We start from the raw sequence: 15,478 nt of genomic DNA on the forward strand, positions 1-15,478 counted from the left end.
ATGGAAAAATGTAGCATTTATCATTTGAAAGGCCCCTTCCCCCAGATTTACAAAGCCTTTTTGACCTAAGAGCTAGATATGAATGAGCTCTATAAAGGCTCTATCCAAATGTACAATGGCTCAAATCCTCAGCTGGTATAAAACTGGCATAGCTCTGTTGAAGCCAGTGGAGCTATGACAGTTTACACTGGCTGACGATCTGGTTCAATACTTTTTTGAAGTTTGCTAGGCTCCTATTAACTTACAAGAATGAACTCATTTGACAACGCTCATATTTAACTTCTTTTCACTGAACATGCCATTCTTTGGATGGACAGACTAGAGATTGTATCCTGCTACTTCCCTGTTTAAAAATATGCCTTTCACTGATCTACGTATTTTCTGAATTTTTCCTCTTGGACCCAGTTGAATTAAAAAATACATTGAACTGCTTGGATATCACACATTCTACATCCTCCGTTGTTACTGGTGCAAATGTCTCAGAGGTAAGTCATGCTCATAGCTGGTTTTTCCCAAGGTGGGTTTCTAGTAACCTTAGCGATAAAGCATAATAGCCTCCACCTTTATCCCCTATTCAATTGCATGCTGATCCTTTCCCTCCCACCACCAGGGTATTGTCCCACGTTCGTTGCATGGAGATGCAAGAGGAGAGTTCCCTTGTAGCCTGTGACTATAAGAAGACCATCAAATAGCATGAAAAATTTAGCAGCTCTGTAGCACCTGGAAAGGAAGTTGCTAGACTAATGCACGTTATTTTAAATCTTGCATATGCCTGGAAAGGTTATAATGTCAGGAGAGAGGGGGAAGAAGGGGAAGGGAACATTCTCCAACCCATTCAAACCCCTCTGATATCCCCATTGTATCAAAACCTTCGCATTGTCTCTTGTCGTTCAGGAAAGGGGATAGTTTTTGGCAAGAGCTCAGTGTTATTCAATGGAATTCACCCTGTAGGATAGAAGGCATTTTAAAGGATCCTCTCGGGAAGAAGCAGTTTGGATCTTGACAGTGTAAAATGAAGCCAAAGAGAGGATTTATTTGGAACGATCTGATTGAGAGGATGATATTGAAGTAATTATAAATTCCATAACAATTTCCTGCCATGCCTTTGTATCCTATTATTATTGCATCCTAAACAGTTAGGAATCCATCATACTTTGCTTGACTATATTGATTTTGTTACAGCTCTTTGTTAAGCTGCCCGGCATGCGCTGCTGTGGTCCTATACCGCGCTTGGGGAATGGATAAAAACTCATGAACTGGAACTGTGACCTTCTGTGGGGAATCAATATTGTAGCACTTCAGACTGTGAAAGCTCTGGAGCGTTTTGGCTTTTCCCACAAGCTGCGGTTCACAAAGGGAATGAAGAATTATTAAAAATGTAAGAGGAAATGGCAATTACCATGTGATTTATTGTACCTCTCTCACTGCAGCACAAAAGGTGGACAGCATCATTGACAGGAAGTGAAAGTGTATTTACTGCTGGTGGGCAATAAAAGATTTTTCTGCTGGTGTGTCTGGTTATGGAAGTGGTTCCACTACCCTTGTTAGAATAAATCTCCCCTTCCCTTCCTTTCCCCCCCATATCTCACATTGCTGTTGGTTAATAGCTTTAATTCTGTCAAACTCTTATTTACATAAGCAAAGCTCTTTAGTTAAGGATGTAATTTCCCCCTCCAGCTTACAATCCATTTCCTTTGGATTTCTTGGGGTGGATGGATTGTATTTTTTAAAAGCATTCACGGCCAAATTCTGTCTCCCTTATGTGACGGCTGCCTCTGGGCTGACACCATGGGCACTGAAGAGACACCTCCAGAGCTTAAAGCATGAGCTAAAGCTTTGTGGCTGTGGGGTGGCACTGAGGGGCAGGGGGGGACTTTCAAACACACAGATCTATCTAATATCTAAGTCCGCGGCTCCTCCCATTGTTTTCACTAAGACAGATGGTGACATTAGGCAAAGCCCTGAGCAAAGAAGTGGTGCATAAACTGCACCTGCCTAGGAGCAGTCCTGGAAGGCGCTGAAACACAGGTACCCTCTTCCCTTACTTGTACCGAGGAGGGGTAGGGAGATAGTAATTTACTGCTGAGTTACGCCAGCTGCAAATTAGTCAGCTGTGCCGGGGGTTGGAGCCAAAGCTGCACCCATTGCTGTCTCGTCCCAGCCCACTTCCTGCCCGTCTGCTTCAGCTTTCGCTTGTGAGGCTACTCTCCAGGCCTGGTAGTCTGTGTAGCAGTGGTGTAAGGGGAGTACTTATTCCCCCATGTTGGGGGGGGGGGCACAATCTAGCCCAGTGAGACTCCCCAGAGAGCAAAGCACTACCCTGCATGAGTAAAGGCAGCAGACGCTTCCCCAGAACAGCCAGGCTTCCCTGAAATGACATCATCTCCACGAAACAAGTAGCAAACTCCCAATACAGGACAACGAGAGGGAAGGTTAAACCAGTTCCTCTCCCCGCTCCCTCAGCCAGAAGCACCATTAATATAAAATCATAATGCAGCACTTAACAGCGCTTCAGCAACGTGCTGTCATTGCCACTGTCTCATTTCATTATTCATAGTACGTATGTAGATCGTGGAAGCTGTTAGCACCCGCTTAATTTTGACAGTTTATTCACTGGGCAGCAGTGGGTCAAATCCTGTGAGGTGCTGAGCCACTGGAACTAGAGATGCGCAACTAGTTTCAGAATCAGGGGCTGGAACAGGCCAAGCACTTAGCGGTGTGCTCAACTGGAAGCATGTGGCTTCATGGGGCTGCTCATGTGCTGACAGTTAGGTAGCTGCTTAAGTGCTTGGCTGATTGAGGGCCAGAGTTCTTGACATCCTGCAGTAGTAAGCCCCAGCACTGCAACATGGTTAACAAAGGGGATTATCAATATTAAAAATAGTACCTTTTACATATGTGTATAAATATTGGCACTCAGGCATGGCCTTAGACAGCCTTGCACACTGGTTGCAGAGAGCTACAGAAAGTAAGACCCCCTATTCTATAAACAGTTACACATGTGCTTAACTTTAAGCATTCAAGTGGTTGACTGCAATGAAGCATGTGCAAAAATATTTGCAGGATAGGGGTCCAAGTTTGTAAAGACAATTAGTCTTACAATGAAAGTGATCGACTCGAGGAACTCATCTAGGGTGACCAGATGTCCTGATTTTATAGGGACAGTCCCGATATTCAGGGCTTTTTCTCATATAGGTGCCTATTACTCCCCATCCTCTGTCCTGATTTTTCACACTTGCTATCTGGTCACCCTAAACTCATCTATTTAGATTAACAAAGAGAAGATTAACGGGTGACTTGATTATAGGCTATACATACCTACATGGGGAACAAATATGTAATAATGGGCTCCTCAGTCTAGCTGAGAAAGGTAGAACACTATCCAATAGCTGGAAGTTGAAGCTAAACGAATTCAGACTGGACATAAGGCATAATTTTTTAATAGTGAGTGTAATTAATCATTGGAACAATTTAGCAAGGGTCATGGTGGATTCTCCATTCCTGACATTTTTAAATCAAGATTGGATGTTTTTCTACAAGATCTGCTCTAGGAATTATTCTGGTGTGCGTTATGCAAGCGGTCAGACTAGATGAGCACACTGATCCCTTCTGGCCTTGGAATCTATGAATTACAGTTGTCTTTCAGCACATGTACATACAGACAGATGCTTGCATTTTTGGTGGCAGTTGATAGATAAAAATAAACTACAATGCTTTGTGGGAGGGCTGAGAGACTTTAAATCCTTTGGATAAAGAGGCTGAAGTCATTTGACCAAACGGTGATTAATTAAAGTAGAATATGGGGAACCAAAGAATACAAATGAAATCCTTTGATTGTAGTAATTAATGTAGCTGTTGATTAGATACAAAATTACTGAAGCATTTTTCACTTAGTATTTATCAACATAATGTAGCTGATGTAGCAATGTACAACTCAAGGTGTACCAGAGAAGCTGACTTCATATTACTAAAAAAAACCCACCACACCAAAGACAAGAATGCATAATGATAATAAACCAGAAGTTTAGCCTATAGAATAAAAGGAGTAATTTTTATATGACAGCAGTGAGTTTCCCAGAAAGGAAATCCCAGGCCAACTAATGAGTCACTCAGCGAGGATTTTATTCTTCTTTATTTTCCCAGTTTCAATTTTAAAATTAATTTGGGCAGTTAATTTGGGGATTTAAGTCACAATCTTTAAAACAGCTATTTATAAAGGTATTAGCTCAGTTAACTAATCTCTCCTGTCTCTTGGAAGGTAATAAAAAAAGATGATCTTTGCAGCAGTATTCTTGAATTCATCCTTATCTTGCATTTTGTGTGCCTGTGACAGGGGACACTCACCTCTCGTGAGCACCTCCTGTTGGTTGGGTGTGAACCTGCACACTCACTCTGTCTGCTCCTGTTGCCTCCTGTTGGCTGTTAACCTCACCAGGTGGGTGTTTAGCGACTCAGTCCTCTGGCTAAGTCACACAGAGTCTAAACGCATGAAGGAACCCTTTCCAGGGTATAAGGTCCAACAGGGCTTGTCCCCGTGCCCTTGTTGATGTCTTTAGCCTTGTCTCTGGGCTCAGTTTTCAGCCCCTTCTGGGTTAGCTCTAAGTCTGTGCCTGTCCTGGTATAGAGCAGTGAACCCAGGGCTTTCTCCCTGGAGACTCTTTGTCCTCAGCAGTTCTCTGGTGTCCCGTTTAAATTCTAGCCTCTTTGGGGGGCTTTTAGTAGTGAGTCTTATCCCCTTCTTGGGGCTTAGGCCACTTCCCGAGTGATCCATGGGGGGACCTGGCCCACCCACTACTCTGGGCCCCAACCCAGGGACCCGACAAATAGCAGCCCCATGCTGCTTCCTTTAATAACTACAACTGCTATTCCCTGGGCCAGTTCCCACATTGCCCCTTCCTCCTCACCCTTATCTCAGGGGTCTCTGTCTGTTCCCAGCCTGCACCGGGTCTCTCCCAGGCCTCCTCGCCTGGAGAGTTTCACAGCCTTCCCCACCTGTTTGGTCCCAGCCAACAAATGATCTGCTTAGGCCCTGCAGCTCCTTTTAACTGAGCCAGCTGGGCTCTGATTGGCTGCTTCCCTGCAGCCTTTCTAGGCAGGTCTGGAGGACCCACTTTCATTGTTCCTTTCTGGGAGGCGAGGTGTGGTAGGACCACAAGGCCTCCAGCAGGGGGCCTCAAAGAACCCAGTCACAGTGCCCAGTTACACCTATGCAAAGAGGGTTAATTAAAGTAAAATCTGTAAACCAACTAAACCAACAAAACAATATATAATTTAAAGGCACTTAAAGGTATTACCTAGTTCTGCCTAGTGCCCAGTTACAGAGCAAACCCCACCAGACTAAAAATAGAGGTAGGATGCCAGTAACATATTTCAGAAAAAAAGAGCTGCCCAGTTTATTGCACGGGTTGTAGAAGGTACGTCTCCTAGCCTTGTGGCCAAGTGATGCATTTATGTGCTTGGTGCAAACAGCTCATGGCCTGGGAGCCTATCAAGGGTCCAGTATTGTTGAATTGGTGGAGCTGAGAGAAATGGATTTACAGAGACTGCCCAAAGGTACATAATAGACCCTCCTTAGAACAGGCTGCATTGATCAACCAGTTGAGAAAGCCTGGCTCAGGATGGGAGGGGCCAATGTGGAATTGACAGACAAACTCCTTCAGATGGAACTAACATGCCCACATAGGAGTCAAATCAGACACCAAGGAGGCTGCTCCTGGAGATGGCGGTTACAGCTGGGAGACACAGAGAGGCTGTGGTGATAGGAATCCGAACAGCAGAAATATTGATAGCTGAGTATGTGGTACTTGTGAGAATAATTTGGTGACATGTTTTCTGGGTGTTAAAGTGCCAGATCTCACGAGAAGTTTAAACAAATGTCTAGTGAGTGTTGTGGAGAAGCCTGCAGTCATAGTACTGATGGTACATAGTAGGTACCCATGATGCAGGGAGACGTGGGAGAGAAGTCCTAGTAGTGGAATGTACATTATTAGGGGAAAAGGTTAAGTTAAAGGTTGGTGTGGTAATTCTCTCTAGGGTAACCAGATGTCCTGATTTTATAGGGATAGTCCCGATTTTTTTCTTATATAGGCTCCTATTACCCCCCACGCCCTGTCCCGATTTTTCACAATTGCTGTCTGGTCACCCTAGTTCTCTCTGAAATGCCTCCAGGTCCACACATGGGGCCAGCTAGATGGAGAAACTGCAGGATCTCACTGCATATGTGAGAGGAGAGTGAAAGAGAAGAGGCTTCAATATATTAGGTACTGGGCAACTCTTATGAGAAAGGTGAACCTATAGAAAAGAGATGAGCTTCATCTTGAGCAGACTGGAAGCAGGCTGTTAGATATGGTTTTATGTGTAAGCAGTTACCTCTTTGGTCAGGGATGGACTCTACAGACTACCTAGCATGTGTTTGGCACAGTACTTAACGTATAAACGTCACTTTAGAGAAAATAACGCTTGTAGCAGCTGAACCTGAGTGGAAATAACAGCAGCTATGCCTAAATCTGAGAAGATACAGTGTCTTCAATAAAATAAACAGCTGTTCTGAGCTTGCAGTATGTAATCTTCCAAAACAAGGTGCAGATTAGAGACAGAGCTCAGTGGCACAGAGACAGCTCATTAATAACATGCCTTGACAAAAGCATTGCATATTCTCAGCCCTGCCATTTCCTAAGCCTTGATTTCATGTGGTTCAGAAACAAATGTAGGAATGCATATTGTGCATACTAGAGCTACCTTCCTCAGTAGCCTGCTGGCCCCACAGCCCTGTGGTAAGTGGCACCTCATGAAGCTAATCTGGAAATGAAAAGGTAAAGAACCGATTAGATCTGTGGAACGCTGACGTTTCCTGGAAAGTTATGTAAAACCCCTTTAGTCGCACTAGATGGCGCTAGAAAAACTACCAATAGCTGATGTAAGTGTGGGAAAGAAGACATTTATGCAAGTAGATAATATGAAAACTGTACTTTCTATTAACCCCTTTCCCCCTGTTTCAGGGGCCTATTAATTGTCTTGGCAATGCCTTATAAGGAAGATCCTTGATAATACAACAAGACGCATGGTGCCTGGGGCTCCCGGGCTCCTCTGGTACCTGACCTTAAACAGTATCCTGCAGGACTCAAAGAGTTAATTTAGCTTTTCATTCTCTTTGATTTAGCTACATACAATCTGGTGAAGTTGAAGTGATTTATTTCTCGTGTGATTACATAGAGCGTTGACTCAGAGCTCACTGGCACTTGTTTCTACACCGGTGTAACTCCACCGAGTTCAGCAGGGCTGCTCCTGATTTACACTTGGGTCACTGAGAGAAGACTCACACCCAGAGTATTCTCTGCACTACTGCTCAAATGGTCTCACTTTATATTAAGATCCGTTTACAAATAGTTTATAAAGGGTTAGTAAATAATTAATAGACTTAAAAGAACAACTTAAGTGTTATAGTGTCCAGGAGGTTGCTTGTAAACATCTTATAACCACCTATAACACTTTCTCCTGATGTGCTTATAACACATACTGCTCATGTCTATCATATAACTTTTATTAACCCTTTATCAATGTAACCTTACTATCAACTGTGACCGATCAGATTTTATATTCAGCTCCGTGGCTCACATTTCAGCTAAGCATCTTAACTGACTTGCTGTTGGGAGCCAGAACATGCAACTGTCAATCCTCACACGATTATTAATGGAGGCCTGGTCTACATTAGAAAATTAGGTCAGTTTAACTTGGTCTGCTAGGGGTGTGAAAAATCAACACCCCGGAGCGGCGTAGTTAAATTGAACTAAGTCCCCGTGTAGATAGTGCTAGGTGGAGGGAAGAATTCTTTTGTTGACCTAGCTACCACCTCTTGGGGAGGTGGATTACCTACACTGATGGGAGAATTCCTCCTGTCCATGTGAGCAGTGTCTACGCTGAAGTGTAGACAAGCCCAGAGAGTCAAATAGGAAAGTCGTGCCTAGCCTAGTCTCAATAGGGGTCAAGGCCTCAATAGCGGCAGGCCAAAATGGGTATGTTTACACTGCAAACAAAAACCTGCAGCTGGCCCAGGCCAGCTGACTTGGGATCACTGGGCTCGGGCTAAGGAGTTGTTCAATTGCAGTGTAGCCGTCCAGGCTTGGGCTGGAGTCCCGGCTCCAGGACCCTGCACGGTGGGAGGGTGCCAGAGCTCGGGTTGCAGCCTGAGCCGCAATGTCTGCACTGCAATTAAACAGCCCCCTAGCCCCATGAGCCCGAGACAGCTGGCCTGGGCCAGCCACGGGTATCTAATTGCACTGTAGACACACCGAGAGATAGCTGTATGAGCTGTCAGAGATACATGCAAGAAGCAGTGTCTTTCCTGAAAGCAGACCCTGTTGCCCAGCTCTGCCAGCTGACCACACTCTTGGACAGATACACCTATGCAGACAAAACTTTGTAAATTAGACCTGGCCTTAGGTAGGGCAAACTCACTAGCCGTCTCTGCTATGAGCTGGTTGCATGAAAACAATGCTATATGTTTTCCTTTCTGTCTTGTCCACCTACTTACATGCTCCTTGGGGCCTCTGCTGTTGAGGAACCATTGGCTGGTTGCAAGGTGGCAACCCATAACCAAGGTGATCTTATTCTCATCACATCATTCTTACTCAGGACATTTTGAAAGTTGCTGGTGGAGCTGATTTATCAAAGAATATTCAGTTTGATACATGGAAAATATGAAACATTAGCAAAAAAGATTACATTTTAAAAAAATGTAAGAAAAATCTCATGAATCCTTAAAATTAAAATGGCATTAATATAATTTTTAAAAATCAAGCAATACCAAGTCTAATTTTGTTAAAAAATTCTGTTTAGCTGATAATTGACAAGCCATGGGAATGTACTGTGGGATTTCAGCATTGATGCCTGTGGATTGATATCAGGCTTTTAAGTTAAGATTATTCACTGTCAGAAATGGCTGGCACAAAAGGCAGCAAGCATGCAAGGTAATTTATACTAGCAATCAACTTGTAATTACAAAGGAAATTAAAGCGTGACTTTAAACAGTCTAACTCCTCCCTCAGGCCAACTAGTTGTTTTGTAAACATGAGCAAGGGGAACCCAATCCCATTATGAAGAATTATGGACCTTTTTAGGGTGACGGTGTGAAACTTTAGGAGGGGGAAAGCTATATTCTAAGGTTTCAGAGTAGCAGCCGTGTTAGTCTGTATCCGCAAAAAGAACAGGAGTACTTGTGGCACCTTAGAGACGAACAAATTTATTTGAGCATAAGCTTTCGTGGGCTACATCCCACTTCTTTGGATGCATAGAATGGAACCTCAATACCTCAATATATGTTCCATTCTATGCATCCGAAGAAGTGGGATGTAGCCCACGAAAGCTTATGCTCAAATAAATTTGTTAGTCTCTAAGGTGCCACAAGTACTCCTGTTCTTTTTGCTATATTCTAAGTAGGTCTTTAAAAATCCTTTGTGATTCTTTTACTCAATCTGCAAGCTGATGACCTTGCTTGTACAAATGCTGAGGATTATAAAGTTGCTTACACAGGCCTAGATTCTGACTTGGACTATGTGCCCTATGCAAGGAAGCAAGAAACCCCTTTACACTCTACACAAGCTACTCACATCGTTGGACCAGGCATGAAGGTCTAAGCAGGGGCATGTCCATTTACTCCTTCCCTGGAGCAGGTGGGTTGGAATTTGGTGGGGAGAGGGATGGGTAGAACTTTGGCTCAGCTTCTCCAATGCACTGGCTAGTGTAGCTGAGCTGGCCTGGAGGATGTGCTGTAATGTGCTGCTGGTATAAGCCAGTGGTAATGTACCAACACCCCCTTCTCACCCCTGTGTCTTTGAAGTACAGTGCCTCTAAGGGCTGCTTCTGCAGTTCTGCAGCTTATGCACCATCCCTTGCTCCCTTAAAATCTAGCCCACAGATTATATTTGCATATAATGGAAGATGGGTGGTTAGGCGCTGAATATCTATCACATTCATTCAGTCCCTCTTAATCTGTGTCTCTTTGGATAAACCTGAAGGGAATTTGAATAGACTCAGAGATTAAGATATTGAAGCATGATGATGGTGAAGACATTTTTCTCATGTGTGGGGGACCTGGAGGATTAGAGAGATGTTTCCAGAGAATGCTCAAAATGTTTTTAATTAGCTAGTTTCAGACTTTAGAAATAGGAACCAAATGAACCTTGAAATAGACCCTTTGTCTGTTATTGTCTAATTGACTTGATATAAAGGAGCTTCTAAATTTGACAGATGTGGATTTTATAACTTGTAATGCAATAATATTTGTTTGTTTTTTTACAAAACTACCAAAAATTCTCCAGCAGTTACTATACAATTTGATAATTCTGAGAATGTTTGCAAAGGTAAATTGTGTTTCCAATAGGAAAATATAGTGCACTCTAAGAAGAGCAATCCCTTTAAGGTAATTAAGCTTAAATGTAAAATGCCATTCGTATAAAGGATAAGAGAATGCTGTACAGTTTGAATAGTGACACAATGCTATGTTGTTCTGGGTACAGTAACCCTCGTGCCCATACAGGGGGGAATGGACATGCTAAGATGGAGAAGAGTATAGCTCAACAGATCAATTACAGTGATTGGGACAGTGGGTGTAATATTGGTGGAAGGGAAGATGACCTGAGTTTCACTTGGAAATGTAAACAGATTCAACACCCCATAATAATCCCCCACACAACATGCAGGGGTTCAACTCCCAGAATTTTTTTTGAACACAGCTGCTTACTCTAAGGTGAATTTGCCATGCACATGAGTGTAGAGGAGGTGTGAACATATAGACTCCAAATGAAGACTCAAGTGAGCTCATGCTTTCAGAGCTCATGCTCTTCGCATACATTTAGTGCAGTGGTTCCCAAACTGGGGTTCATGAACCCCTGGGGGTTCACTAAATGTTACAGGGGGTTCTCGGGAAAAAATTCCCTAATGGTGGACAGAGCTGTCCCTAGGGACCCCGGGCAGCATGGGGCCAGCAGCCTGGAGTCCCTGGACTTCCAAGAGCTAAGCAGATCAAAGCAAGCATACCTATTACACTGAGGAGATATAAACTTCAAGACTCTTTATAATAAATGGAAAGGGAGGTGGATATTTTTTGCTGTTTTTAAAATTCAATAGGCAGCTAGTATTGTTTTTAAAATTATTATTAAGAACAAGTTTAAGCTTTGTTGTAACGTGCGTTGTTTGCCTAGACTGCTCAAGACCTGAATGCTTGTGTAGGAGGAACTCTTTGAGTTGGCTTCTTAAATACCTTCATGCTGTTTCACATCTGAAACATAGGAGCCTTGTTTTATAACAGGCTTATTCAAAGTGATACAAGCTACAAAAGTCAGATCTTGGAAGAGTGTTGCCGTTTTCATAATGTAATAACAATACTGTAATGATAAATAATAATTAATAATAAATGGTGTGTAATAATCATGTCATAAAAACAAATTTTATATTTCCAAGATCACTGCTTTTATCATTTATACTCAGGTAAAGGAGAAAATCCCTGGAAATATTCATTTTTAGGAGCGAGTTCGCGAGACTTGACATTTTAGTGAAAGGGGTTCACAGGTTGTTAAAGTTTGGGAACCACTGATTTAGTGCCTTGCTAAGTTGGGTCTTGGGTTAGTCAATACCTTTTATGTGGGATCTTTCCTGCCTTAGACATAAGATGTAGGAAATTACATCTAATATCATGAGGGGTTAAACCACCATGCAAGGAAACATCTTACTAATGTCCAAAATGCCTAGTCAGCCAGTTCAGATATGAAGTTACACTATGCACACCAATGAATAACAATAGAGGGATGGTGAAATAAAAGATGCCCACTACTGGCTTTTAAGTTATTCATGTGTAGCACATCCTCCCAGATGCAAAGCTGACAAGTCACCTTCCAATGCCATCAGAGTTCATTGGAGTCTCTTTTCCAACAACGTTGCATATCCTGTTAATATTTCCACATTCCTCCACTCCCAAAGATAGAGGAGAAGCCACGATGCACAGATTTCCCCCCTCCACCCAATTTTTTGCTCCACTGAATGTTCAGCAACAGCAAGAGCAATCACTGGACTCAGGGGGAAAGACAAAAAGGGAATATTGATGTATTTCCCTGCATAAAGGTGGAAGCATAGACCAGCAAGAGGCAGAGGTTGAAAAACTGTTGTAGAGAACTTAGAAGGGTACTAACAACATAGCTTCCAAACCTACTGTGACACGACATATTTCTTTCATAAAGAGTCTCAGAAGAGGATTTTTGTTCTTCAGGATATTGGAATTCCATGTGGAGACAGTCACTCTCTCTTTGTTCAAACTGTAGTGGTCCTTGCAAACCAAAAGAAGAAGCTTAACAAACTTCCCTGATAAAAATTTCTATTTACCATTAACAAGAATCTCTTTTGTCATAATTCAGTGCTGATCAGCTGGAAGGTGGCATTCTTTCCTCAGCACTGAATCGATGTCCCTAGTATGGGTACATGTATAAGACACTAAGCTGTTGGAGGTGTAACATTTTAGAGTAGATGTATACATGTGAAGCCCTGGGCAAATTCCACTTGGGATTCAATATGGGGGAAATTCACCCCTGTGCGGAAGGCCAGTGCGGGGCATAAGTGCCACTTATGTCTCAATCCAGCCCTCAGAAATAGGGGTTAGGTAGGACTTAAGTGAGTGCATATGCCCTGTGCCAGCCTTCTGCACCAGGGGAAATTTCACCCATTGTGCCCACCTGAAATTGCTCCCAGTTCTATTGGGTATCCTACACTTCACTTCTTGTTGGGTTGTGGCCTAGAGAAGTACTTACATTTCCTAGGAACCTAGGAATTGCCACACTCGATCATTTCCATTGTCCAGTTAGTCCAGTAACTGGTTTCCAACAGTGGCAAGTGCCAGCATTTGTGGTGAATGGAGGGACCAACATCCATGTGGGCCAATAGAGTATGAAACTCCCATTGACTTAAAAGAGAGTCGTGCACATGCATCTGAGAACAACGATTCTAAAGTGGGATCTTTCTGGATAAAATGCACTATATAAATATAGCCACTGGGCTAAATTTAGAGGTGACATAAATGGTGGGTTAGATTACATGTTGGCAAGTGGAAGAGTGGGCTTGAAGCCAGAAAAACAACCCACAGGCAGGGATAAGGAGGTGCAAGATAAGGTAGGGTACAGCCCTCAGTATGTAAGTTACATCAATTTACACCCACTAATCAATGTGTAACTTCCACCATCATTTGTATGACTTCTCCATTTGGCCCTGTGCCATTATTCTTGTGTATTAAGGAACTGGTTGTTTAGGCCTTAGATGGCATACTAATGAGCCTACAAGTTTCCTCTGCTTTATGCCCCTCACCTTTGAAGGCCCAATATTGCAGACACCATCTTTCTGGCTACTTAGCAATGGACACGTTTCCCTTTGTGGCCCATCAATGCTGCATATCAATTGACCAGATGGTTTGCTATTGACTTGACCTAAGACAGTCCATCCCCTTTCAGGGCTCAGCATGTTCCTGATCTCTGTTCCGTTGTTAGTGCAAAGTGTGGGAGAGGTCAGGTCAAAGAAACATTCCCATGTCTCCATCATAATGTGAGAAATTGCAACTGAAGGAACCAGCCTGTAGATGTTTCTTTTGCAAGCTCTCTGCTTCTGATCCCTGAGCACAGCCTTTCCTTGGAGACGTATAGTATGTTAGCTAGTCAAGTCCTTGTATAAAATATGATTTCATGGCAGGAAGAAAGGAAAACAAGGAAATGACTCTCAGGATAAAAGCTATGAAATATTATATTCCATTATTACCAATTTCTGCTAATAAAAATGCACTGATGCTAAACTAGACTCTGTTTGAAATGCTTTATACATGTTTAAAATGTGTATCAAACAAACAGAAAAAGAAAGACACAGTGTCCAGATCCAATTTCTACTGACTATAGTGGGAATTGTGTGGGAGGTCAATTTCAGAACAATGATCCCACATAAAATATTCCTGCCTAGCCACTGTGTAGAGCTTGTTGCTTATTGAATTTGCTTTCAATAGATACAGGTTGTCTAATGGCTGGTTCTGAGTATATACTACAGATGATCAAGAATTTTTCAATGTTTTTTTAATTTAAATAAATGCTGATTTGTTGAAACTAAAACTTCACAAATCACGTTCAGGTTTGATGAATTTCCTGACTTGAAAAAATGCTGAGAAAAAAGGTTTCAAAATTATTAAAATGTTTTGTTTTGACATTTTTGGAACAAAAAATTCTGGCTTTCTTGTTTGAAACAACATTTTGTTTAGAAATTTTAAATTAAATGTAAGCAAAATACTGGAAGTGAAATGAACTGTTTTGAAACTATTAAAAGGTCTCAATTGACCTCAAATGAAAACATTTTTCATTTTTGGGTTTAAAAACACTAGTGAGCGTTTGAGATTTTTATCCTAATTTAGGAAAAAATGTGAACTCTTGAAAATATTAGTAGGATGGGAAAACCATTTCCAGGCTAACTCTAGTGAATAGTTCAATGGAAGCATTCATAAACATTCACATGAATAATAAAGGTGAATTTGTTATAATAGGACTCCCAAACCTTTTTGTTCATTCTCCTCAAACTTCTATACAAGTGACTTTTTTATTCATAAGAATGTTGCAAAAAAATGAAAATCTTGTGAATATTTGCACAAATGTGTAGTTGTGCTAAGATTTGTGTTGGAAGTGTTTGCATGGCCACCTCAGAATTGCCTTGATTCCCCATTTCCTATTTTTTAAAGTTCCCGTTTTCCAGCCAGGGAACAGAAACAATGTCATGTGACTTCACTGACCAATCACACACTAGGAATAAGGAATAAATAATAACTAAAGACATAGTTGAAAGGAACGACAGATAGTCTGAAATAGATTCACATAAAATGTTCTGAAAATTTACAAATAACAAATGTCTGTAGGGTTATTCCTGATTTACACCAATACTTTTGAGATCAGAATTGAAGATGTTAAAATAATGAATATAAATATTAAACTATTTTATAAAGTAAGAAAATTATATATTTAAAAATCTAAATATCCAACAAAAACATGCAAAAAAAATATATGCAAGACTACCTTTCAACCTGCCAAGGCTCACATGCGGAATGCAATGTGAGCTGCAGACCCAAAATATGGGACATAAAAAATGATTCAGGCAGGAAACTTAAAATGCCGCTGGTGTTATCCTTTAGGTGTAAAGGTCCCTTTCCATAATCTCAGTTTCATGATGCTACATTTCTGATGTAAATAATACCCACCTATAAAAGTGAGGAGACATTAAATTTGTGAATGACCAATGTTCTTCCAAATGAGCAGCATGGCTCTGTGTGCGGGGATGGTGTGCTAGCTGTATATGAGCACTAACAGATACAAGTAAATCATCATCAACTCAAACGACTTATTTTCTGTGGACCTGATTCAAAGTCCCTTCAAAGTCAATAGGAGTCTTTTGGATTTGCATCAGGCTCTTATGGAAT

At 41.9% G+C, this 15,478-nt stretch overlaps 1 protein-coding gene across 2 annotated transcripts in view; it reads right to left on the bottom strand.

The window, feature by feature from the left end:
- Positions 1–15,478, bottom strand: part of GRM3 (glutamate metabotropic receptor 3) — a 57,193-nt gene that overhangs the window by 17,836 nt on the left and 23,879 nt on the right. The window lies entirely within an intron of this gene.

This window comes from Emys orbicularis, chromosome 1, assembly GCF_028017835.1.
Source record: "Emys orbicularis isolate rEmyOrb1 chromosome 1, rEmyOrb1.hap1, whole genome shotgun sequence".
Taxonomy (NCBI): Eukaryota; Metazoa; Chordata; order Testudines; family Emydidae; genus Emys; species Emys orbicularis.